General features: G+C 44.6%; 1 pseudogene; it reads right to left on the bottom strand.

The window, feature by feature from the left end:
• Positions 1 to 1,083: 1,083 nt before the first annotated feature.
• The window catches only part of LOC125547119, a 134,357-nt pseudogene continuing 107,903 nt past the window's right edge, over positions 1,084 to 27,537 (bottom strand).

Genomic DNA, 27,537 nt, shown 5'->3' with positions numbered 1-27,537 from the left:
AGTCCAGGTCAGCCTGCCACGCCTCCTACAGTACATGAGCATATTTCCATGCCATTGCCAATGGTCACCATAGGCGTTGCACCATTGTAGTGCTTTGGGATGGACCTAGGTTGTGTTTGCACACGAACATGCCACCGTGTACCCTTAACGTCGAGGGTAATGCACTGCAGCTCACGTTGAAAGAGATCGCAATTTTGGATCCCCAGCTCTTTTGGCTATGATGACTTCTCTGCAGGACAATGATTTGGCAAGACCATGAACTAGATGACTTTTTGTCCGTGATCAAGAATCTTAATCTAGCTCGTGATTGGATCCCAGATGAAAAGAAATCTCGTGGGGCACCGAGATTTTTGGTTACCGCAATAACAGAAAAATACAAGGAGGTTACCGAACAATTTTTTTGAATGAATTTGAATCTGGAGAAAAATTCATTCAAATTCAAAAATTCAGGATTTCTTGTCTGCTAAGGTGATTTTTAATGAGGTATTGGGATTTGCGGTTACCGCCTGGTAACCATTTTTTTCGCTCGGTACCTAAAACCTTAGCATCAGGTAGATCTACGTGTAAAAACATTACTATATCTATATGTATAACGTTCATGGAATGGTACAACAAATGTGCAAGCCAACAGGCACGTAAGGTAAACAATCTCAAGGAATTAGGCCTGCTTTTCATATATACTTTGAGAGAGACAACACAAAGCTCAAATCTTCTTAACTGCACAAACACATATTCTAGAGTGGGTGTACACCACCATATACCCTTTTTTAGGAAAGGAGGATAACCCCTAACCTCTACATCGAGCGATGCACAAAGCGACCACCATATACCCTAAGATGAAATTATTTTTGACAGTTCTTTGCAGATGAAGTTCACAATACATATCCTTTAAAACTTTACCAATTACCACCAAGGATGCAGATTATTAACTACTACTCAAGCACTTGTTAAACTGTTCGGCAAAAACTAAATGCTAATGATATAACCATGTGAAGAATAGTTAAGACAGAATTAGCTAAATACCGACGAGGAGAAGGCTCAGATGTCGATGCTCCTCCCCACCTCTCGAATGGCTGGATCATTTCAATCCATGGTCGGGAGGTAGATACAGTGAAAACTATTCACGGTTAGCATCCTACGGCAGGTAGGGCACTTACTCTGAGCCTAGATGGAGGCCTCGATGCACCTCTGACAGAAGATGTGGCCGCAGGTAGTCGAAGACACATCGACCAACTCATTCATGCAGACTGGACAGCGGAACTTTGCTTCCTTTGGGAGATCCTTCGAAGGTGCAGGGCATGCCTGAGTCACCTTAGGCTGTAGTATTTAGCCAAGCATTAGTAATATAGTAACTATACCCCCATATTTGGTAGTGGTAAAGCATAAGCATAGTGTAGAGTTCTTACGAGGAGTTTCTTGGTTTCAGGTGTGTCTACTGTGTTTATTACGATGTTGTTGTTGGATGCTCTAGGCCGACCATGTTGTGTAGGGAGTATCCCCTGAGACAACATTGTGTTCACATGCTCATCAGGAGCTCCCCCTGGAAGAAGGACAATAGATACAAATCAGTAAATGAGAAAATACGACCAGGCAAATTAGAAGAAAAAGACCCTCGCTCCTCCTTCAGTCATGTGTTCACTCTTCATCCGTTTGTATGGGTGATGTTTATCCTAACCCAAACAAGAGAAGATTTTGTAGGCGCACCACGCTGCCACTTCTCTTCTATCGGTAGGTAGCCACCATCTTCTCCTCTATCGGGACTACCGGTGCCCGGGGGGGGGGGGCTCGGTCTGCCTAACAGAGATGTAGTTTCCTTTGATTTGCGAGTCTTAGGTAGGATTTTGATGTCCGTTAGTTGGGCCCTTTTACCAGTGATGGCAAGATCACACAATAAAGTGCCTCCGTGGTGCGCCATTGATGGTGGCAGACGTTTGTCCGATGAATACTTCTTCCTCGATACTTCCCATATCAATGGTGTTGTATTTGATAATGTAAACCGCTCACAAGTGTAGATTCTTGTCGTCCATTATGCATGCTAAGGCTACGGTTTGCAAAATTTGTTAGGGTGGCGGTGATCGGTGGTTCCGTTCCCAGTTGAAGCCTCCAACCTCATCTTTATTGGAGTGATGCCTATGAAATTTAATGGAGGTCGCAGTTTTGGATCCACGGCTTTTCACGCTTTGATGACTTCTCTGCAGGACAACTATTTGGAAAGACCATGACCAAAATGACTTCATGTTAAATTTTCTAGTCCACTCGGATAGTCATGTCATGCCTCCCTTAATACAATAAAAAAATTGAAGAAAATTGGAGTCATTTTCTTGGAAAGAAAGTTCAGCCACCTCATATATATAAGAGAAGTGATGGCCGATTGAGCAACGCCCAATCAATCAATCTACCACTTTTAGCTTTATCTTTTTATCTCTCCTTTGTTATACTCTTCCCCGTTCTTCTTTGTCCTTCATGTTCCGTGGCAGCAATCCACGAGACCCTAGGGGTCTTCAGGTCGACCAAGGGCATCCCATAGCAAGTGCTCCCTAATGGGGTGTAACATCCCAAATTTTCAATTTGGAATGTTGTACATAGGTCATTCATGCATATCATATTTACTGCATTTTTTCTTTGCGATCCTCAAAATTCTAAGCAACTCAAGGACCCACGGGGAGAGTTGGGGATTTCACGTTTTTCATATTTGAATTTTATCAAATATCAAAACAAGGATCACTTTGGTTTTAAATATTTTTCTCTCCAAAAATATTTCATATTAAAATATATGAGAGGAGATAATATGACTTCTCCAAAATAAAGGGAATATAGGAGGAAAAATATTAAAATCAAATAAGTAATTTCTTATGGACTTTTATTGCTATTTTATTTGAATTAGGAAAAATAGGTGTTTTCCAAAATTGCACTAGAGGCCCAAATAAATGTTCACTTTATCCATAATATTGTTAGAGGACCGTGAAAATTTATTTCAGGATTTTTGGACTATGTTTAGTATTTCTTTAATTTATTTTTCCGCGTCAGGATTATTAAAAAAAGGTGCACCGACCTAACCAGGCCATGCCCGATCCGGACACTACCCGGCCAGGATTTATAAGCCGTGGCCCGACCCCGCCGCCAGCCCCGTCGCCACAAATCCTAGCCACCGCACCGCCGCCTCGATCTGTGCGCCACAGCCGCCGCCAGCCCGAACCGTGATACGTCTCCAACGTATCTATAATTTTTGATTGCTCCATGCTATATTATCTACTGTTTTAGACATTATTGGGCTTTATTTTCCACTTTTATATTGTTTTTGTGACTAACCTATTAACGGGAGGCCTAGCCCAGAATTGTTGTTTTTTGCCTGATTTAGGGTTTCGAAGAAAAGGAATATAAAACGGAGTCCAAACGGAATGAAACCTTTGAAAACGTGATTTTCTCATCAGATAAGATCCAAGAGACTTGGACCCTCCGTCAAAAAAGCCACGAGGTGGTCAACGCGCCCCCTGCCTCGTGGGCCCCTTGAAGCTCCACGGACGCACTTCTTCCTCCTATATATATCCACGTACCCCAAATGATCGGGGACGGAGCCAAAAACCTAATTCCACCGCCGCAACTTTCTGTATCCACGAGATCCCATATTGGGGCCTGTTCCGGAGCTCCGCCGGAGGGGGCATCGATCACGGAGGGCTTCTACATCATCATCCAAGCCCCTCCGATGAAGTGTGAGTAGTTTACTTCAGACCTACGGGTCCATAGCTAGTAGCTAGATGGCTTCTTCTCTCTTTTTGGATCTCAATACAATGTTCTCTCCCTCTCCCGTGGAGATCTATTCGATGTAATCTTCTTTTTGCGGTGTGTTTGTTGAGATCGATGAATTGTGGGTTTATGATCAAGTCTATCTATGAATAATATTTGAGTCTTCTCTGAATTCTTTTATGTATGATTGGTTATCTTTGCAAGTCTCTTCGAATTATCAGTTTGGTTTGGCCTACTAGATTGGTTGTTCTTGCCATGGGAGAAGTGCTTAGCTTTGCGTTCAATCTTGCGGTGTCCTTTCCCAGTGACAGAAGGGGCAGCAAGGCGCATATTGTATTGTTGCCATCGAGGATAACAAGATGGATTTTTTAATCATATTTCATGAAATTATCCCTCTACATCATGTCATCTTGCTTAAGGCGTTACTCTGTTCTAACTTAATACTCTAGATGCATGCTGGATAGCGGTCGATGAGTGGAGTAATAGTAGTAGATGCAGAATCGTTTCGGTCTACTTGTCTCAGATGTGATGCCTATATACATGATCATACCAAGATATTCTCATAACTATGCTCAATTTTGTCAATTGCTCAATAGTAATTTGTTCACCCCGCGTAGAATGCTTATGCTCTTGAGAAAAGCCACTAGTGAAACCTATGGCCCCCGGGTCTCTTTATCATCATATTAATCTCCATCACTTTATTATTGCTTTGCTTTTACTTTACTTTTACTTTATTTACCTTGCATCTCTATACCAAAAATACCAAAAATATTATTTATCATCTCTATCAGATCTCACTTTCATAAGTGACCGTGAAGGGATTGACAACCCCTAAGCGCGTTGGTTGCGTTGAGCTATTGTTTTTGTGTAGGTACGAGGTACTCAAGCGTAGCCTCCTACTGGATTGATACCTTGGTTCTCAAAAACTGAGGGAAATACTTACGCTACTTTGTTGCATCATCGCTTCCTCTTTGGGGAAAACCAACGCAGTGCTCAAGAGGTAGCAAGAAGGATTTCTGGCGCCGTTGCCGGGGAGTCTGCGCAAAAGTCAACATACCAAGTACCCATCACAATCCCTATCTCCCGCATTACATTATTTTCCATTTACCTCTCATTTTCCTCTCCCCCAATTCACCCTTGCCGTTTTATTCGCCCTCTCTCTCTCACTCTCTCTCTCTCTATCCTCCTTCTCTTTCTCCGTTTGCCTTTTTGCCCGTTTGATTTTTGTTTGCTCGTGTGTTAGTTTGCTTGTTTGTCGCGATGGCTCAAGATAATACTAAATTGTGTGAATTCACCAATACCAATAATAATGATTTCCTTACCACTCCGATTTCTCCTCTTACCGATGCTGAATCTTGTGAAATTAATACTGCTTTGTTGAATCTTGTCATGAAAGATCCGTTCTCCGGCCTTCCTAGTGAAGATGCCGCTACCCATCCTAATAGCTTCGTTGATTTGTGTGACATGCAAAAGAAAAAAGATGTTGATAATGATATTGTTAAATTGAAGCTATTTTCCTTTTTCACTTAGAGATCGTGCTAAAGGTTGGTCTTCGTCTTTTCCTAAAAATAGTATTGATTCATGGAACAAGTGCAAAGATGCTTTTATCTTTAAGTATTTTCCTCCCGCTAAGATCATCTCTCTTAGAAACGATATTATTAATTTTAAATAACTTGATCATGAACATGTTGCACAAGCTTAGGAGAGAATGAAATTAATGATATGTAATTGCCCTACTCATGGTTTAAATTTGTGGATGATTGTTCAGAATTTTTATGCCGGATTGAATTTTTCTTCTAGAAATATTTTAGATTCGGCCGCGGGAGGCACTTTTATGGAAATCACTTTAGGAGAAGCTACTAAACTCCTAGATAATATTATGGTTAATTATTCTCAACGGCATACTGAAAGATCTACTAAAAAGGTGCATGCGATAGAAGAAATTAGTGTTTTGAATGGAAAGATGGATGAACTTATGAAATTATTTGCTAATAAGGGTGTTTCTTGCGATCCTAATGATGTGCCCTTGTCTACTTTGATTGAGAATAATAATGAATCTATGGATGTGAATTTTGTTGGTAGGAACAATTTTGGTAACAACGCGTATAGAGGAAATTTCAATCCTAGGCCTTATCCTAGTAATCCCTCTAATAATTATGGTAATTCCTACAACAATTCTTATGGAAATTATAATAAGATGCCCTCCGATTTTTAATCTAATATTAAAATATTTATTTCTTTGCAAAAGAATTTTAATGCTATGATTGAAGAAAAATTGCTTAAGATTGATGATTTGACTAGGAACGTTGATAGAATTGCTCTTCATGTTGATTCTTTAAAACTTAGATCTATTCCACCTAAGCATGATATCAATGAGTCTCTCAAAGCCATGAGAATTTCCATTGATGAGTGCAAAGAAAGAACCGCTAGGATGCGTGCTAAGAAAAATGCCTTTATGAAAGCTTGTTCTTCTAGTTCCTATGAAAATAATGATGAAGATATAAAAGTTATTGATGTGTCCCCTATTAAATCTTTGTTTTTCAATATGAATCTTGATAATGATGGGACTGAATATGATCCACCTTTACCTAGAAGGTGTTCTAAGAATTCGGAATTTGTTGATCTTGATGCTAAATTTGATAAAAGTGGGATTGAAGAAATTAAAACCCTAGATGTTGCTAAACCCACTATTATGGATTTCAAGGAATTTAACTATGAAAATTGCTCTTTGATTGATTGTATTTCCTTGTTGCAATCCGTGCTAAAATCTCCTCACGCTTATAGTCAAAATAAAGCGTTTACTAAACATATCGTTGAGCCTTGATGCAATTTATGAAGAAAAACTTGAATTGGAATTTTCTATCCCTAGAAAACTTTATGATGAGTGGGAACCAACTATTAAGAATAGGATTAAAAATTATGAGTTTTATGTTCTGTGTGATTTGGGTGCTAGTGTCTCTACTATTCCCAAAACTTTGTGTGATTTACTAGATTTCCGTGATTTTGATGATTGCTCTCTAAAGTTGCATCTTGCGGATTCCACTGTTAAGAAACCTATGGGAAGAATTAATGATGTTCTTATTGTTGCTAATATGAATTATGTGCCCGTAGATTTTATCGTTCTTGATATAGATTGCAATCCTTCTTGCCCTATTATTCTTAGTAGACCTTTCCTTAGAACGATTGGTGCAATTATTGATATGAAGGAAGGGAATATTAGATTTAAATTTCCATTAAAAAAGGGCATGGAACACTTTCCTAGAAAGAAAATAAAATCACCATATGAATCTATCATGAGAGCCACTTATCGATTCCCTACCAAAGATGGCAATACCTAGATCTATTCTTGCTTGTTAGGCCTAGCTAGGGGCGTTAAACGATAGCGCTTGTTGGGAGGCAACCCAATTTTATTTTTATTCCTTGCTTTTTGATCCTGTTTATTAATAAATAAATTATTTAGCCTCTGTTTTGGTTGTGTTTTTTGTGTTTAATTAGTGTTTGTGCCAAGTAGAACCGTTGGGAAGACTTGCGGAAAGTCTTGTTGAACTTGCTGTAAAAAATAGAAACTTTAGCGCTCACGAGAACTATTGTAATTTTTATTCGGAAAGTGCTATTTAGTTAATTATTTTAGAAGATGATTAATAGATAAATTCCTCACTTCCAGCAATTTATTTTGGAATTTTTGGTGTTACAGATCTTGCGCTAGCTACAAATTACTACAGACTGTTCTGTTTTTGACAGATTCTGTTTTTCGTGTGTTGTTTGCTTATTTTGATGAATCTATGGCTAGTAAAATAGTTTATAGTCCATAGAGAAGTTGGAATACAGTAGGTTTAACACCAATATAATTAAATAATGAGTTCCTTACAGTACCTTGAAGTGGTCTTTTGTTTTCTTTCGCTAACGGAGCTCACGAGTTTTCTACTTTAAGTTTTGTGTTGTGAAGTTTTCATGTTTTGGGTAAAGATTTGATGGATTATGGAACAAGAAGTGGCAAGAACCTAAGCTTGGGGCTGCCCATGGAACCCCCAAGATAATCTAAGGACACCTAAAAGCCAAAGCTTGGGGATTCCCCGGAAGGCATCCCCTCTTTCGTCTACTTCTATCGGTAACTTTACTTGGAGCTATATTTTTATTCACCACATGATATGTGTTTTGCTGGGAGCGTCTTTTATGATTTGAGTCTTTGATTATTAGTTTACCACAATCATCCTTGTTGTACACACCTTTTGAGAGAGCCATACATGGTTTGGAATTTGATAGAATACTCTATGTGCTTCATTTATCTATTTTTAGCTTTATAGTTTTGCTCTAGTGCTTCACTTATATCTATTAGAGCACGGTGGTGGATTTGGTTTATAGAAACTATTGTTCTCTCATGCATCACTTAGATTATTTTGGGAGTCTTAATATGCTTGGTATGCAAGATTAATAATAAAACTTTCTTATGAGTGTATTGAATACTAAGAAAAGTTTGATGCTTGATGATTGTTTTGAGATATGGAGGTAATAATATCAAAGTCGTGCTAGTTGAGTAGTTGTGAAATTGAGAAATACTTGTGTTGAGGTTTGCAAGTCCTGTAGCATGCACGTATGGTAAACGTTATGCAACAAATTTGAAACATGAGGTGTTATTTGATTGTCTTCCTTATGAGTGGCGGTCGGGGACGAGCGATGGTCTTTTCCTACCAATCTATCCCCCTAGGAGCATGCGCGTAGTGCCGAGGTTTTTGATGACATGTAGATTTTTGTAATAAGTATGTGAGTTTTTTATGACTAATGTTGAGTCCATGGATTATACGCACTCTCACCCTTCCATCCTTGCTAGCCTCTTCGGTACCGTGCATTGCCCTTTCTCACATTGAGAGTTGGCGCAAACTTCGCCGGTGCATCCAAACCCCGTGATATGATACGCTCTTTCACACATAAACCTCCTTATATCTTCCTCAAAACAGCCACCATACCTACCTATTATGGCATTTCCATAGCCATTCCGAGATATATTGCCATGCAACTTTCCATCATTCTGTTCATCATGACACATTCATCATTGTCATATTGCTTAGCATGATCATGTAGTTGACATAGTATTTGTGGCCGTTCACAATTCTTTTATACATGTCACTCTTGGTTCATTGCATATCCCGGTACACCGCCGTAGGCATTCATATAGAGTCATCTTTGTTCTAGTATCGAGTTGTAATCATTGAGTTGTAAATAAATAGAAGTGTGATGATAATCATTATTAGAGCATTGTCCCAAGTGAGGCAAAAAAAAAAGAGAAAGGCCATAAAAAAGAGAAGGCCCAAAAAAAGAGAAAGGCCATAAAAAAAGGCCCAAAAAAGTGAGGGAGAAAGAGAGAAGGGACAATCTTACTATCCTTTTACCACACTTGTGCTTCAAAGTAGCACCATGATCTTCATAGTAGAGGGTCTCTCATGTGATCACTTTCATATAGTAGTGGGAATTTTTCATTATAGAACTTGGCTTGTATATTCCAACAATGGGCCTCCTCAAGTGCCCTAGGTCTTCGTGAGCAAGCTAGTTGGATGCACACCCACTAGTTTCTTTTGTTGAGATTTCATACATTTATAGCTCTAGTGCACCCATTGCATGGCAATCCCTACTCCTTGCATTAACATCAATCGGTGGGCATCTCCATAGCCCATTGATTAGCCTCGTTGATGTGAGACTTTCTCCTTTTTTGTCTTCTCCACATAACCCCCCTCGTTATATTATATTCCACCCATAGTGCTATGTCCATGGCTCGCGCTCATATATTGCGTGAAAGTTTATAGGTTTCAGATTACTAAAGTATGAAACAATTGCTTGGCTTGTCATCGGGGTTGTGCATGATGATAGCATTCTTGTGTGACGAAAATGAAACATGACTAAACCATATGATTTTGTAGGAATGAACTTTCTTTGGTCATGTTATTTTGAGAAGACATAATTGCTTATTTAGTATGCTTGAAGTATTATCATTTTTATGTCAATATGAACTTTTGTCTTGAATCTTTCAGATCTGAATATTCATACCACAATTAAGAAGAATTACATTAAAATTATGCCAAGTAGCACTCCGCATCAAAAATTCTGTTTTTGTCATTTACCTACTCGAGGACGAGCAGGAATTAAGCTTGGGGATGCTTGATACGTCTCCAACGTATCTATAATTTTTGATTGCTCCATGCTATATTATCTACTGTTTTAGACATTATTGGGCTTTATTTTCCACTTTTATATTATTTTTGGGACTAACCTATTAACCGGAGGCCCAGCCCAGAATTGCTGTTTTTTGCCTGTTTTAGGGTTTCGAAGAAAAGTAATATCAAACGGAGTCCAAACGGAATGAAACCTTCGGAAACATGATTTTCTCATCAGATAAGATCCAGGAGACTTGGACCCTCCGTCAAGAAAGCCACGAGGTGGTCACGAGGGTAGGGGGCGCCCCCCTAGGGCGCGCCCCCTGCCACGTGGGCCCCTAGAATCTCCACCGACGTACTTCTTCCTCCTATATATATCCACGTACCCCCAAACGATCGGGGATGGAGCCAAAAACCTAATTCCACTGCTGCCACTTTCTGTATCCACGAGATCCCATCTTGGGGCCTGTTCCGGAGCTCCGCCGGAGGGGGCATCGATCACGGAGGGCTTCTACATCATCATCCAAGCCCCTCCGATGAAGTGTGAGTAGTTTACTTCATACCTATGGGTCCATAGCTAGTAGCTAGATGGCTTCTTCTCTCTTTTTGGATCTCAATACAATGTTCTCCCCCTCTCTCGTGGAGATCTATTAGATGTAATCTTCTTTTTGCGGTGTATTTGTTGAGATCGATGAATTGTGGGTTTATGATCAAGTCTATCTATGAATAATATTTGAGTCTTCTCTGAATTCTTTTATGTATTATTGGTTATCTTTGCAAGTCTCTTCGAATTATCAGTATGGTTTGGCCTACTAGATTGGTTGTTCTTGCCATGGGAGAAGTGCTTAGCTTTGGGTTCAATCTTGCGGTGTCCTTTCCCAGTGACAGAAGGGGCAGCAAGGCACGTATTGTATTGTTTCCATCGAGGATAACAAGATGGGGTTTTTTTATCATATTGCATGAAATTATCCCTCTACATCATGTCATCTTGCTTAAGGTGTTACTCTGTTTTTAACTTAATACTCTAGATGCATGCTAGATAGCGGTCGATGAGTGTTGTAATAGTAGTAGATGCAGAATCGTTTCCGTCTACTTGTCTCGGACGTCATGCCTATATACATGATCATACCTAGATATTCTTATAACTATGCTCAATTCTGTCAATTGCTCAATAGTAATTTGTTCACCCACCGTAGAATACTTATGCTCTTGAGAGAAGCCTCTAGTGAAACCTATGGCCCCCGGGTCTCTTTATCATCATATTAATCTCCATCACTTTATTATTGCTTTGCTTTTACCTTACTTTTACTTTATTTACTTTGCATCTCTATACCAAAAATACCAAAAATATTATTTATCATCTCTATCAGATCTCACTTTCGTAAGTGACCATGAAGGGATTGACAACCCCTAAGCGCGTTGGTTGCGTTGAGCTATTGTTTTTGTGTAGGTACGAGGGACTCGAGCGTAGCCTCCTACTGGATTGATACCTTGGTTCTCAAAAACTGAGGGAAATACTTATGCTACTTTGCTGCATCTTCCCTTCCTCTTTGGGGAAAACTAACGCAGTGCTCAAGAGGTAGCACACCGCCACCCGCCGCCGCCGATCCCGCCGCCGATCGGTTTTTTTCTAGTAAATCCTAGATTCGTTTTTTTAGATTTCGGTTCGGTTTTTCGTCAGTTTATTATTTAGCAGATGTTCGTCCGTACGTTTGTTTTAACGAACGCTGTTCGTCAGTTAGCCACAGACAGGGAACGTTCATTCGTTAGCCTGTTCGTATCGGTTTTTTTCGAGGGTTTATCCGCGATTATTTACGATCGTGATTTCTGCCCTAATCTTCGTTTTAGTTCTCGAAGACCTCTTTCTGTTTAGCCAACTTGAACAAGATTTTGATACTGTAAAATTTGACTTTTGTCCAGATTAGTAAACGGATCTTGTTTCTTTCGTAGTTTGACTTTCGTTGCTCCATTTGATTCGATTCTTTTTGCAAAGCGAATCTCTTCAGTTGAGTTTTCAGATTCGATCTTCTTGTTTGAGTTTTACCCGTGCATCTTTTCCTGATTGCTTATGTATGCTATTGTTTGTTTGCGATAGAATTCACGGAGTGCGAAACGTGCTACTATGAGTCTCTAGGATTTGCAGATCATCAGCAAGGCAAGTAACACATTGATCGTACCCCTTTAGTGCCCAGTTTTTATGCATTAGTTTCAACCCTCACACATTGCATGAGTAGGATCTCTTAACATGTGGGTCTGGGAAGTAGATGATGAGGTAGAACCTATTACCTATTTTACTATCAAACCCTTGGGAGTTACTTCTACGTTATGCTTATATTGCTATGCTATGATCATAGACATGGTTTGGGTTTGAGTGGATCCATGACAGATGTGAGTTTGTTAATTAATGGTTCAACTTAAGGTGGCAACTTTAATACACATATGGTTGGATTGCTTGTGGGCACCTAGAGAATACAGTGTTGTCCTAGGATATCCCGGAGTACCCGTGTGATCATCCTATGGTCCGCCACCCAGTCTCAAAGGGATACTGAGATTATTCATGCTAGAAACTTCCGTGTGCAGCCACAAGCCATTATGGGCTCTGGCATAGTTGAGTATGTTATGTGACCTCTTTCAGTGGTAGGCTAGCAGATGTAGGGGAAAATTAGGTGTAACTGTCTACCCGGAGTAAAGAGTTATGTATGCTATTGTTGTTTTTGCGATAGAATTCCCGGGGTGCGAAGCATGCTACTACGAGTCTCTAGGATTTGCAGATCACCAGCAAGGCAAGTAACACATTGATCGTACCCCTTTATTACCCAGTTTTATGCATTAGTTTGAACCCTCGCATATTGCATGAGTAGGATCTCATAACATGTGGGTCTGGGAAGTAGATGATGAGGTAGAACCTATTACCTGTTTTACTATCAAACCCTTGGGAGTTACTTCTACGTTATGCTTATATTGCTATGCTATGCTCGTAGACGTGGTTTGGGTTTGAGTGTATCCATGACAGATGTGAGTTTGTTAATTAATGGTTCAACTTAAGGTGGCAACTTTAATACACATCTGGGTGGATTGATTGTGGGCACCTAGAGAATCCAGTGTTGTCCTAGGATATCCCGAAGTACCCATGTGATCATCCTACGGTCCGCCACCCAGGCTCAAAGGGATCATGAGATTATTCATGCTAGAAACTTCCATGTGCAACCACAAGCCATTATGGGCTCTGGCATAGTTGAGTATGTTGTGTGACCTCTTTCAGTGGTAAGCTAGCAGATGTACACTACTAGGGAAAAGCTTATAGGCAGACGCTTACTAGTAGCGAGGGTTTATAACCCTCGCTACTGCTAGTTACTAGTAGCGCGGGTTTTTAACCCTCGATACTACTAAGCGGTCTCTATCGTGCCCTCACGGGACATGCCATAGTAGTAGCGAGGGGTACAAACCTGCGCTACTACTAAGTTGATAGTAGTAGCGCAGTTTTACACCCCTCACTACTACTACGTACGAGGTAGGGGAAATCCCCATATCCTCAGTCGAATACCTCCTCTCTCTCCCTCACTTTCCCCCTCTCTCACTTTCCATGTCTCTCCCTCATGCTCCAGCGGTGGCCGCCGCTGGTACACTCTGCTTTCTTCGCCCCCTCCCTCTCCGAGATCCCTCCGGTGGGTGGTTGCCGGAGCTCCTCGCCTCTGCCAAGATGTGGAAGCACGACCACGACATCCTCCTCCTCGGCGCCTTCACCGTCTTCCTCTTGCTCCAGGTCAGCCCTCCTCCCCCCTCTCCGATTCGATCCGGAATGCTAGCTGACCCACCCCCTCCTCCTCCGGCAGCACGAGGGCGACTTCTTGTTCCAGGAGACGTGGACCGCCTCCTGCCGCCGCTCGTCGTCGACCTCAACGGCGACTGCCGCCGTGAGGTGCTGCCCCCCACGCACGATGCCAAGATGCAGGTCCTCCAGCTCCCGACCCACCCCGGGCTGGCCTTCGCAGCCGCCCTTGACGGCTTCCACGAGGCACGCGTCATGGCCGAGATCTCCCTGTTCCTGGCCAACGTGCGCGCGTCATGGGGTCGAGATTTTTTTTTTGGTTTTTCAAATTAATAGTAGTAGCGCGGGTCACAAACACGCTCTACTACTAACACACATACTAGTAGCGCGGGATGCACCGCGCTACTACTACTAGTTAGCTGTAGCATCGTAGTAGTAGCGTAGGCACCCGCGCTACTACTAGCTTTTAACCCGCACTACTACTAGGTGTAACTGTCTACCTAGAGTAAAGAGTTAATGCTTCTTAAAGACTGTGTCTCGGTCATCCGTTTCTCAAACACCCTGTAGTGCGAGAAATCCAACGGAGGAGATCGAGTCTTGTGGGGAAAAGTGCGCAAACCTCTACAAAGTGTACAAACTAATCATGGTTAGCTATGTCCCCGGTTATGGACATCTTGAGTATCTGGTACTTGAATTATTGATTGGATCTCATCACTCTAAAATTAATTTGCTGGGTTGTTAATGATTACTTTAATTGGGATTGAGTTGGAGGAACCTTCTCAATGATGTTTCAACCACCGTGATAGTTAAATAAATCTATTCCTTTGTTGTAGGGAAAAATTGGCTTTTCACAAAACAATATAACCACAGAGCCTCCAGCAGCCATATATGCATGTAGTGATAGCACTTATCTGTTCTTTGCTCTACTGTGTTATATTGCCATCATATTCCATGTGTTGGCCCTTTTCGGACTGCAACATATCATGTTGCAGACTTTTTAGACGAGGAGTAAGGTGTGCTAGGTTGTTGTCATGCACTCAGCTATGCCGTTGGAGTTGATGGACTCACTTTATCTTCCGGGCCTTCCATTGTTATCTTAATTAGATGGCCTTAAGCCATATTTATTATATTAAGTTCTCTCTTGAGACTATCGATGTAATAAGTGTGTGATTGCTACTCTGTTATAAATCCATTCGAGTACTGTGTGTGTCAGCATTACCGATCCAGGGATGACACTGAAGCAAAGAGACTTGACCGTCTGAGGTCGGGTCGCTTCAAGATGGTATCAGAGCACATGCTAAATGTAGGACACAACCACTAAGATGAGCCATAGGTCACTCTTCTCTACTCATTTCTAACTCCTCTCAATTTTCTACTCTTTAGGATGGCGGACTCAAGGAACAAGTTTGCTCATCCAGATGAAGACACACCCTTTGGACGATACTTGAAGGAAGTCACTAGGTACCTGAACATCGGAATACCCAGCTTCACTGGGACCTACACCACCACATTACCAGAAAAGGATTGTTGGATGATTCAAGATCAAGTTCCAGGAAGGACATTCAAGCCAGTCACTGAACTCATAAAGTTTTCCTTTGATGCACCAACCTGGAGTCTAGGAGCATGGCAGCCCACATCGCCATGGGACACATCGGCGAAGTCTACAAAAAGGATCTTAAGGAAACTATCTACCAGATATGTGGGCGCCAAGATGAGCAATGGGAGATGATTAGCACCAGGAGGGACATGTCCATTGCAACTTTCATCCAGGAGCTAAACCATCACATTCGTCGCCAGGAGAACCAGATGTGCGCAGGCATGATAGATCTGAAGAAGGCAATGACCAGGATTACAAAGCTAGAAGAGGAACTCAAGTCTATACGTGATGGATATGAGGAGAAAATGACAATACTAGTGGAGATGAATGACGACCTAACGAGGAAGCTAGGAGTTTTCATGGGAGACCCTGCGCCAGGAGGAGCCTCAAAAGATCTCGCTGGCAAGTCTGGCATATCTGGCGAGACTCGTCCAGCAACGTCGGCTTTCTTATCACACTCAACGCCAGGGTACACAGTAACATGTTTGTGTACAAACAAAAAGCCAATTAGCTTTGTAACAACTAAGCTTAGCTTTAATTTATCAACAATGAAGTTGTGGACTGCAGATCTATTCTTCCCAGCCCAGGTAGGATGAGAGGGTGCCCAAGCCCAAGGTGTAAATTGCTCAAGTGCATATTAGGAGAAAGGGAAATAGTATTAATTTATTACACTACTAGGAAAAGGCATGTTAGTGGCGCACCTGTTTTGGCCATTAATGGCACACTACAGGTGCGCCACTATCATCACGCCAGTAGTAACTAATACTAATGGCGCACCCCTGGTGCGCCATTAGTATATCAGACAGTAGTGGCGCACCAGGCATTGCGCCATTAGTATGCCTCCCAGGGGGCCATATTTACCTTCTCCTCTGGGTTACTAATGGCGCACTAACAGACAATGTGCCACTAGTATTTTTACAGCAGTGCGCCACTAATGTGTTGTATGGTGCGCCACTAGTATGAATATTAGAAATTAATTTTTTTTTGATATTTGCACAGGTTACAAAATATATTACTTCACAGAATATAGACAACACCACACAGCAACAGCAGATTTATCGAATACAATAGAAGATTAGTCTCTGAATACAATTCATCATATTAGCTAGTCTCCGAATTCAAAATACCGAACAAAGTTAGAACATTACAAGTCTCGAGACCGTGAGTAGCAAGTTTGTCTTCACATTACAAGTCGATATCAATCATCTAAACTACCATCACATAGAAGAGAGCTGCGATCATCACGATGAGCATCATCGCGATGAAACTGGTCTTCATCCGGTTCCTCCTCCGCTCCCTCCTCTCTCCCGCTAGATAGCGCGTGTATCTAGTTTCCGCCTCCGCCCTAGTGGTATACCCTTCGTAATTGTTACCGCAGAAACGGTGAACCTATCTCTGACACTCCTCCCAGTCGTCGTAGACTCCGGGAACCTTATCCTTGTACACGACATACGATGGCATCTCTATGCACTAGCCAAAGAAAACGTTAGTAGCAATTCACAGTCAATACATCAGCAATATATAAGTATGCAACAAAAGGATCGAAAGAGAAAAGTAAGACATTAATAGCACGATTCATGGTCCTACTAATAAATAGCATCGATTACATATAAGTTGAGCGACTGTCCAAACCAAAGATACATACAAGTTCATTAAAGTTTAATTACAACATGAGCTAATCGATATTTCAGAACTACAAATAGCATCACTACTTTTGACTCGACTCAGGGACCGGTGTGTGGATGAAGCCGCCGTCTGTCATGATGGTCATGAAATCGCGGGCGTTGTCCGCATGCATTTGTAGCATTGTTTCTATCTCACTGTTCGACGGTTGATATCTGAGGTAGAACTGCCCCGAGGTATGAAGGACATCTTGATGGATGATTTCCGCAAACTCCGACTGCATGCGAAAGAATTCTTGTCTGATGTCTGCGTCCTGGATTGCCGACAAGCTTGCGGCCCAATCTTTGCGATTATTTGGTAGCAGAAGGTGATTATGGTCCCATACGATCGCTCGCATGTGATGGAGGGCGTAGTAGGCATCCTTCTGACCGCCAGGCGGCTGCTTGACGCAGGGGAACCTCGTTTTGTGGGCGAACACGTGCTTGCCGTACCTACAAATTGGCCTGCTGAAGGTGCCTCCAGATCTGGCATAGCCGGGGAGAACATCATCAAGAACTTTCTTGATATTTGTGTAGTCTTTCTTCGACTGACGGTCCGAGTCAAAATACGTGGCCATGGAATATTTCGGGCTTAAGAGGATGAGTGTGCAATGTGTGTCACTGCACAAAACACGGAATGTTAGAAAAAAGAACGATCGAAATCTAAGAAATCATATGTTACGGGGCGGTGAGGCGATGACTTACTTGGGAAAGTAAGGCACGAGGAAGTTATCCTTAGCTGGGTTTGCCAGAATGACGCCTTCGAGGTATGAACTAGCGACTTGCCGGTGCCCAACGCTGCCCATGATCTTGGCACGCATGTAGAAGGGGTCGACTATCACGATGTCCGGGGTCTTGTCTCTAATGATCCGCATCTCCATACTCAGCGAAAATAACCGAACGAAGGTGTAGGGCAGTGCATGAAGGTTAAACATTGCGAAGATGTCATCAAACCACAGGATGATCATACCCCCGACAGCACTATCGACAAAGCCCTTGCCCTCTGGCACCTTGGCCACGAAAACCGGGTATGCCAGATCATTCTCGGAGAGATGCCGCTTCTCCAAAGAAAGAACACTGTCATGTAGACTCCGCATAGCATCGGTTGCAGCATTGAGCAGATTAGTTGGTAGCATCGGCCTACCCGCCACATGAACCCTCCTCGAGATATCCTTAGATGTAGGTGGCCCGTCCTGAGCACGGATCGTACTCGGTGCCGGCTGGCTCGCACCCTTCTTATTCTTTCTTTTCCGTCCCTTCTTCTTCTACTGTAATGGGATTGAGTTCTGCTCACAGACAGCCTTCTTGAGTGTGTTGGGGCTGATAATATTTGGTACCTCGGCTATCTGAGGCTCGGTGAAGGAGGCAGCTGGAGGCCTCTTCTGAGAACTGAACGCCAGACGACGCCTGTTGCAACTGGGTTTCTCCGCGGTACCAGCTAGATCGTCTTTTTCAGGGTCGGGTTCTTGAGAAGGAGGGCCCAAGAATTTGTCACCGTACCCATGTTCGTTGAAGTACTTATCGACGTTGGTAAATGTACCGTCGTTGTCATCGTCGGCGTCGTCCGGATCCTGTGCCATATGCATGTCCGGATGCTGTGCCATATCCATCTCCGGCATGTCCGGTAGCGTTGCGGGGGTCTTGCCATGGCTTGGCGCTGGCACGACTGGCGGTCTTGTTTGTGGGGTGGTGTCCCCCGCCCCCAAACGAATCTGGCTCTTCGGCCAAAGCATGGGCCAGTTTATGCAGGTGCTGAGGGTCATCACATCATCTTCGTCGGCCCCATGGGGTCGATACGGAGGTAACATGTCGTCGAAGCCCGGCAGCACCCGAACCAGTTGAACCCTATAAACGGTGGGTGGCATCTGATTACCGTGGAACACGTGGCTGCCCGGTTGAACGATTTTGCCCTTGGCGACATCGACCAACTCGTCATTCAGGAAGTGCAGGAGAATGCACGGAACGTTGGCAGCGCCCTGCGAAAACATGTACGGTGTCAGGGATGCCCAGTCAAAGGCAAGGAGATGAAGTCATCGGCCGACAGGCTTAATTAGTTATTGTGATGGCGTCGAGCTCGGCTAATGTCCAGGCACCACCAACGGCGGGCGTGCAAGTGACGGAGGGGCCGCTTGCTGCCGAGGTGCCGGCCGGCGTATTCTTCCCACACCCAGGTGTATTAAGCTGCAATGCCGGCGGTGCCGCGGGAGACACCAATGCCGCCTCCGCCGGAGACACCAATGGCGCCGCCGACACGTTGAGCGAGTTGCTGCCCATGAAGCTAGGAATCGGGGGTGGCCCCTGTTGGCCGCCTGCAATCCACGGCTACAGCCCAGAAACCAAGGTAGGCATAATGGCGGCGATCGTCGCTCCCAGTTAGTCTCGCACTTGCTCTTTGACGATCTCCGGAATCCGCGCCACTTGTGCCTTGAGTTGTTGAACCTCGCGCTCCTGGCTTTCCAAGCTGGTCTTTCTCTCCTTTCGCCCAGCGGTATAGTACTCCAACCATTTCGTGGACAAGCCTTTGCCGGCCACACGACCAGCTGACGTCGGCTTACTGAGCTTATCCTTGTTTTTCATTACGTTCAATGCCCTATTTAAAGGGGTGTCGAAAGGGGAGCTTTGAGACGATCCCGCGCTACTTCTTTTAGTGTCCTGCGGAAGGAACGTGAACCATTTAGAAATTTGGCTTCATTAATTAGAATGCAACAATACGGAGCTAATTACGCGGGGGTGTATTCCTTACGAGAACACGCTCAAGCGCCTTGGTCTTCGGATCCGTGGTAAGCTCCTTGGTTACCGGGTCAATCTTATACGGGGCCCTGACATAGTTCCTGGTCTGCTTATCATGGTATTTCTCGAAGAGGGGCGGTAGGCCTTGCTCGGCACGCTCTGCGTCCTCCTTGTCCCATATAGGTTCCGCCACTCTGTAACCGCCGGGACCGAGTTTGTGGACCCCTAAGTTCATGTCCCGCATCGCTTTCCTCCACTGACTTGATTCCGCAGATGCGTTGCTCTCGCACTTGATCTTGAACTCCCGGTAGACATCTTCGCTGGTCGAAGGATTTTTCTCCTTGATCTTCTCAAAACTATCACCTTTTTCAATCATGCTCTTCACCGAGGCTCTCCAAGTAGCCAGGGTCGTGCTCATCTTCGTGAGGGCGACACTGTTCACTTTATTCCCTGAGAGGTGTGTGTTTGCGAAGTCATCGGGGAACTTGTATCGTTCGTGCAGCTTCGTGAAGAGGAGGTTGCGCAAATTCCCTTGGTCACGATGCCTTAGGTTCTCGGTGTTGATCGAGATGGTGCTCCAGAGAATGCACCCGACTTGTTCCCCTTGGGAAGACGTTCGTGCCACAATGACATGTTCTTGTCGAAGCATGTGTCAGTCATTTTTTGTTTTACCTTCATCTCTAGAGCCATGAGCGTTACTTTCAGGCGAGTATCCTCGGGCCTGCATCCTTCATACAATGGAGTAATCGCGTCTATCTCCAGTTGATCCAGCTTGGCTTTCTCTCGGGCGGCAACTCTTGCGTTATCAGTCTGCTTGAGAAGCAGCTCTTGAATATGAGGGTCCTGCACCTAGCCCATCGATGGTCCATCATCGTCTGCTCCGGCATCTTCATCTTCATGATCATTCCCTTCGTCTTGATCTTCCTCATCATCATGTCCGGCATCACCGTCGTGATCATGTCCTGGAGATTCTTCGTCTTCTCGCACGCCCTCGCCGCGGTGGTTGTCTTGCTGCCCTTCCTCATTTCTTGCCTGGCCCCCATGGATGACTTCATAGTCATCTTCATCACCTTGCCACCGATAGCCATCCATGAAACCATAAAAGAGAAAGTGGTCCCGCACCTGCCCAGAATCCGGGTCCGCAATAAGGCTCTTCAGCTTGCATCTTCGACACGGACATCTTATCTCCGTCTCGTTCTTTTGAAGCATCTCGGCCTTCGCGGAGCTCAAAAACCTATTCATGATGCCTTCGGTCATCGTGCGGACCATGGTCGCCTGCGGGGTAGAGCAACATGATATTTTAGAACCAAGAAAAAATTTGGCATGACTTTGCCTAAAAATAGGACCAAAAAGAATGCATACTGCCAAATTCTCGCCGAAACAGAAATGAATCAACATTCTGGCAAAATATTGGCAACTATCGCATTTCAAATACCGGTACCTGCAAACACAAACATATATGCAACACACCAAACATATGCAAGACCACAAACATACGTAGATCTGGCTAGGCCATAAAAAGTGCATGTGCACGTTGTTGGAGGGAGAAAAAAGTAGATCTACAACATAAGGAAAGCTGTCCCCTTACTTACCTATCAAAAAAAAGTAATTTAACCACTTAATTTGGGTGAATCTATGGTGCAAATGAGGTGAGGAGGAGGAGGCAGCCGAGACAAGCTTGGAGGAGGAAGAGGAGGAGGGAATGAAGTGGGGAAAGTGAGTGTGGTAGGTGGATGTGCAAAATATCTAGCTGGTCTCAGGTTACTAATGGCGCACCACCTACAAATGCGCCATTAGTAACCCTGGTTACTAATGGCGCACCTGCCAGGGGTGCGCCATTACTAGTTTTGCAAAAAAAATATATAATTCTGAGCAGTGGCTCGCCGTGGGTGTGGTGCTCCATTACTAGTTTGAGCTAGTAATGGCGCACTTCGCCCAGGTGCGCCATTACTACTTTTGGAAAAAAAGTAAAAAAAATTGTTAGTAGTGGCGCACTGAGCGTGTGGTGCGCCTTTACTAGTTTGGTGCGCCATTAATAGTTTTGGGAAAAATAAAAATAAAATAAAATTTGCTAGTAATGGCGCACCGTTTGTCTGGTGCGCCATTAGTAATGAGGACACTAATGGCACAGCTGTATGTGGTGCGCCACTTCTATATAGCAGTGGCGCACCACATACATGGTGCGCCATTAATGTCCATATTAGCTATAGCCCTTTTCCTAGTAGTGTTATGAGAATTTTGATTGCTGCATTTACTAAAGAGGATGGAAGATTTACTCCAATTTGGTGTTTGCCCAGAAATATCACAACACATATAACGATATGCGCAAAAACGGAGGCATCATTATTATCTTCCCTACCGCAAACTATCAAGTAATTCACAAACATTGATAAATGTTGGGGACTAGAGGGGCCAGTTGGATACCTTCCAACTGATTAGAATTAAATGCTTCTAGTAGACAAAGTGACAGTTCATTGACAACAAGAGTGAAAAGACGCGGCTAGAATGGACAATCTTGTCGGATACCTTCGAGTGCCCCGAAAGCAGTGAAAAGGCTGGGCATTAATATTAATGGCAAATGAGACATACGTCATGGATTTAGAAATTAAGTTTATGAAATGATAATGAATCCCTTTAGAGTCCATGTCAGCTGCCACGCCTCTGCCAGTACATCAGCATATCTCCATGCCATTGACAATGGTCTCCGTAGGCGTTGCTGTCACACCCTAGCTAGTCCAAGCATTAGAATGTGCATCATGTTTAAATTCTTCTTAAATTTGAATTGGGGAAGACAGAACCCCCAACACCCCCCTGGAAACAACTAGGGTTTACTAAAAATATTTTCAATGAACCTGAAATGCCCTTCTAAAAAGTTCACCCTCTTTGTCTTAGGTTAGAACCTCTGGCAAAATTGGTGCACAATTTTCTAGGTCAACAGAAGATCATTGAAGTAAATCATAAGTATTTGAATTTGGGCATTTAAATGCTATAAAATAATCTAAATGCTGAAATAATTCTGGGAATAAATGTTTCCTGTTGGAAATAATCTAAACAGAGGCCACATTTATTTTTAGGATTTTTGGAAATGTTTTAGTATTTTAAATAAAGCTAAACAGTTGCAGTTTAATAGAAAACAGAAACTAAATCAAAAAAAGAGAGGAGAAAGAAGCCCACCTGGGCCTTACCTGGCTCGGCCCAGCCTACTGGCTCGGCCAGTCACCCCCTACCTCGCGCCAGGAGGCAGGGGCGCGTGCTCGCCGCGCGCCGGCCACGCGCCGGCCACCTCCTGCTTCTGCCAACGCCGGGAGACACCCAGAGGACGCCACGCGACCCCCACGTCTCCCTCTCATCGTCTCACACTCTCCCCCTCGTCTCTCTCACTCTCCCTCGCGACGGCCAAGCACGTCCCTCGCTGCCGATCGCCGTAGTTGCCACTACGGCCACTCCCTCGCCCCTCCGACGAGCCCATTAGCTCCGCCACGACTCCCTCGTCCTCCCCACCGAGCCACGCCTCGCCGGAAGCCCTGCTTCGCCGTCTTCACTCTCGTCTTCAACCTCGGGCACCCGAGCCATCTCCGGTCGATTCGCCGCCGCCAGGACCTCCCCGAGCTCGCTGACCCCCTCTCTGACTCCGCTGTGAGCTCCTCTTCCTTTCCCCCTAGCCCCGTGCTCTTTTGGCCCCTGTAGCCGCCGTTTCCACCGCACCCGAGAGCTCCTCGCCACCGGCCATGTCGCCGTCGTGGCTACGGCCGTGCAAGCACGCGTCCGAGCGCCTCACCGTGCTCAGCGCAGCACCAGGAACCCGTAGCCACCACCAGTTCTTCCTGCCGTGCACCGTAGCCTCGAAACCGTCCTCACCCGACTCCGGCGACCACCAAGCTCGTCGCCAGCGACGTTTCCAGCCACCCCGAGCCCAACTACCACCACCAAACGTTGCGGCTCGTTCCCAGCTATCCGTAGATAGTCTCCGCTGTCGATTTGGTCGCCTGAGGGCATTTTCCGAAGCCCTCCGCCGTCTCGGCCTCGCCGGCGACTCAACGCTGGCGAGATTAGCCCTGTTGACTGGCAGATTTGACCACTGACGTGGACTGGGTGGGCCCAGTTGACTCCCCTGAGTCAATGACAAGTGGGCCCCCTCTGCTAATTATCCAGATTAGTTTCTAACTAAAAATTAGTTAGTTTAATTAGTATAGTCACTGACTAGTGGGCCCTGCCCAGTAATTAGGCTAACTAAACGTAGTTAGTGCACTGAGAGGCTGACAGCAGGGGCCCACCAGTCAGGTTTGACCTGGACTGGCGCCTTTGACCTGCTGAGGTCAGCATGACGCAATGCTGACGTAGTAATGCATTTTCTGGATTTATTTTTATACAGGAAATTCCAGAAAATGTTTAAAACTTCTAAAAATCATAGAAATTCAACCGTAACTCCAAATGAAATAATTTATATATGAAAAATTATCAGAAAAATTCAATCTATCCATCTGTAATGGTTTCATGCATGAAAAAACAAGTTCACCTTGCTGTTTAAGCAGAATAAGGAAATGCACTATTAAGGCCATGTTTAATGAGCTAATATTTGAATCTTTGATTCAAATGAGTTCATTCCTTTCTAATATAACTTGCATTAGGCCAAGACACATTCATATTGCCATGTCATAGCATGCATCATATTGTTGCATATCGTCATGTGTTGATTGTATTCCGATGTGTTCTCCGTGGTAGGTTCTGCCTCCGAGGATATTCACGAGTATCCAACTGAAGGGCAGTATCCCGCTACCACTCCATCAGGCAAGCAACCATTGATCATTCCGATACAAACCCATGTTCTCGCTTCTCCTCTTGTGTACTGCATTAAGACAACGCGATTCAAACTGTTGTGTGCTACGGTAGTTGAACCCTTATCCACTGCATGACCTGTCATTGCCACAGTAACTAGATGAAACCCACTAGCATGTGTAGGAGTTGATTGAGCCATGTATGTGATTCCTACCTTGCTATGCCTGCTATGCTTAGAGTTGTGTCAGGTCTGGTTCATCTGGGTGATGGGCTAGAGTGAAATGCTTAGGTCGGTAATGTGAGGGATGCGTGGAACATGTTTTGGTAAGGTATCGATGAGAGGCCATGTAGGAGTACATGGTGGGTTGTTTCATTGAGGCCGTCCCTAAGAACTGAGATCTGTATGTGTGATTTAAGATTCAGCTACTACCATGCATTGGGATCCTTAATTGACCCTCTTGGCTTCTTAACCACCCTAGTACTCTGTCCAGGAGTTGCAAATAGTTTCTGGTGCTTGTAGGTTATGTGTTGGCGGCCGTGCGTAGCGCTGACCCTCGGGGTGGGCTATGTTACGGTAGATACACCGTGGCACGGTGTACCGAGTCACCCGTTTGGTGTCTCGGGAACCCTGTTCACATCGTTCGGGGCCGTATGTGGAAACCTCGGCCGGACTCCCTGCGGATGTAACCTGGATAGGCGATAAACCTGGACAAGAGGCTTAAGTGTTTAGGTAGGCCGTGGCCGACACCCTCGTTGGGCTTCCGCTTGAAGGTTGCTGAGTACATGTCGTGTAAACGGCGGTAAGTGGTGAAAGCGTGTATGACGAAGTACACCCCTGCAGGGTATAAAACTATTCGAATAGCCGCGTCCGCGGTAAAGGACTACTTGGTTGCCTATACAGTTCATAGACAAGTTAATGGATACTACTAAAAGACTCAAGATAAGTGTGAGTATCGAGGATGGCCCTCTCGTAGGATGACGAGGGACGATCCACGGTGGTGTATTGTGTTGGTGAGTAGTGGACTCATGTGCGAAAACTATTTTACTGGTGAAGTTCCGTAGGATAGCTTAGCCAAGAGTCAAAGCTGGCTTGCTGCATTAACCCCACCACCTTCTTGAGAATAAGCATGTTTAGTAGGTTCTGATGTAAGACTTGCTGAGTACCTTTGTACTCATGTTTGCTTAATTACTGTTTTCAGACGACAACACCGCCCCCTCTGATGGGTTTTATGTAGACCTTGACGTCGACGAGTGACTAGCCACCCAGGTGGTGATCCTGGCCATGGAGGGCCCTATGTAGATAGACAGGCTTCGAGAAGCCTTCTTTCTTTCTAGAGTCAGTACTCAGACTGGCTGCTTCCGCATGTGCTTGTGTGTTTGTATGACTTGAGTGTCGGGTCATGTGACCCCTATCTGTATGAACATGCTATGTATGGCTCCCTGGAGCCTTTAAATAAAGTACTTGAATTGTAGAGTTTTGTTGTGATGCCATGTTGTATGTACTCATATCGGGCATATTGTGTGTATGATTGAAATGCTTGGTATGAGTGGGATCCGACAATCTAGGTGTTTATCCTTGGCAGCCTTTCTTATGGGGAAATGTAGTCTAGTGCTCCTCGAGCCATAGTAGTCCGCTACAGCCCGGTTCACCGGAGTCCTGCTAGCCCAGCACTACTGTTCAGGACACTTGACTGGCCGGCATGTGTTTCACTTCGTTCCTATGTCTGTCCCTTCGGGGAAATGTCATGCGGTGATTTCCGGAGTCCTGCCTAGCCTGCTACAGCCCGGGTTCCCCGGAGTCCTGTTAGCCTAGTGCTACAGCCTGGAATCACTCGCTGATGACCGACATGCTCGATGTGATTCATGTATGCCTGTCTCCATAAGTCTGTGCCGCTTTGGGTTCACGACTAGCCATGTCGGCCCGGGTTCTCTGTCATATGGATGCTAGCGACACTATCATATACGTGAGCCAAAATACGCAAACGGTCCCGGGCCATGGTAAGGCGACACCCGTGGGGTACCGTGCGTGAGGCCGCAAAGTGATATGAGGTGTTACCGGCTAGATCAATGTGACTCGGAATCGGGGTCCTGACAGCATTGGCATCAGAGCCGAACTGCCTGTAGGTTCGTTGAGCCAAACCGGTCGATGTCGAGTCTTGAAATGCTTAGTTATATGTAGGGGAATTGATTGTGGGAGGGAACGTAAGGCTCTTTTACTCCTTTACCCTATGTCTCTGATCTGAGTCATTCTCTTCTCATTCAACGTGGGTTAAGGATTAGGCTCTCTTCTTCTATCAGGTTCACGTGTTACTAATCCGTAGTAGCTTATAGGATTGTTGTTACAAGTCCAAGTTCAGTTTCTACTATTCTTAGTATGTTGCTAATTGAATCAGAACCTTGATATGATGTTGTTGAGTGGTATTCCGAACTGTTGTGGATGTCTCAAATCTTTTTCTGAGCATTTACAGCTATTATGCTGTCCGATTTTCCCTAGAAATTCTGATGTCTTTACATTGTGGTTGTGCTTTCAGATGGCCAACCATGTTCAAAACCAAGTGGTTCGCCTGACCCGGTACCTCGACGTGCCCGGTCATACTGCTATGCTTGTCCGGGTAATGATCGAGACGGGCTACCGTTGGTATCCCAAATACACTGTCGAAGAGCAGTTCCGCGATTTTAATCAAAGCCAATATCTCTGCACCGTCAGGATATTTCGTTCTTATCCTGGGTCTACCGAGCCCCTTCACTGTTCCTATGGACTCGGGGTTACTGTTGAGATGGCTGTGCAGGATGCTGCCTATTCCATGATGACCATTTTGCGAGTCCGGACTGGCCTGCTACGGAACACCGACTTCCGTTACATGCCAGCTTCACTTCCGGGAGCGCAAGGGTATCTTCAGGCTATCTATGCCGACTCCACTCAGGAGGACTCATTAACACGTACCACTGCCGAGTTGCTCGAAGATAAGGACCGAGAGAATCGGGCCTTGAGTCTGGAGCTTTTCAATACCCGTGCTGATCATTGGGCCACATTGACTCGGTTTGCACCTGCGGTGCAAGCTGGATGTATGGATACAAGGGATCTGTATCCTGTGAGATCAGCTCTGCCAGACA

Source organism: Triticum urartu, chromosome 3, assembly GCF_003073215.2.
Source record: "Triticum urartu cultivar G1812 chromosome 3, Tu2.1, whole genome shotgun sequence".
NCBI classification, from domain to species: Eukaryota; Viridiplantae; Streptophyta; class Magnoliopsida; order Poales; family Poaceae; genus Triticum; species Triticum urartu.
Note: the sequence above shows the minus strand (reverse complement) of the source record. Positions and strands in the feature narration are given on the sequence as shown.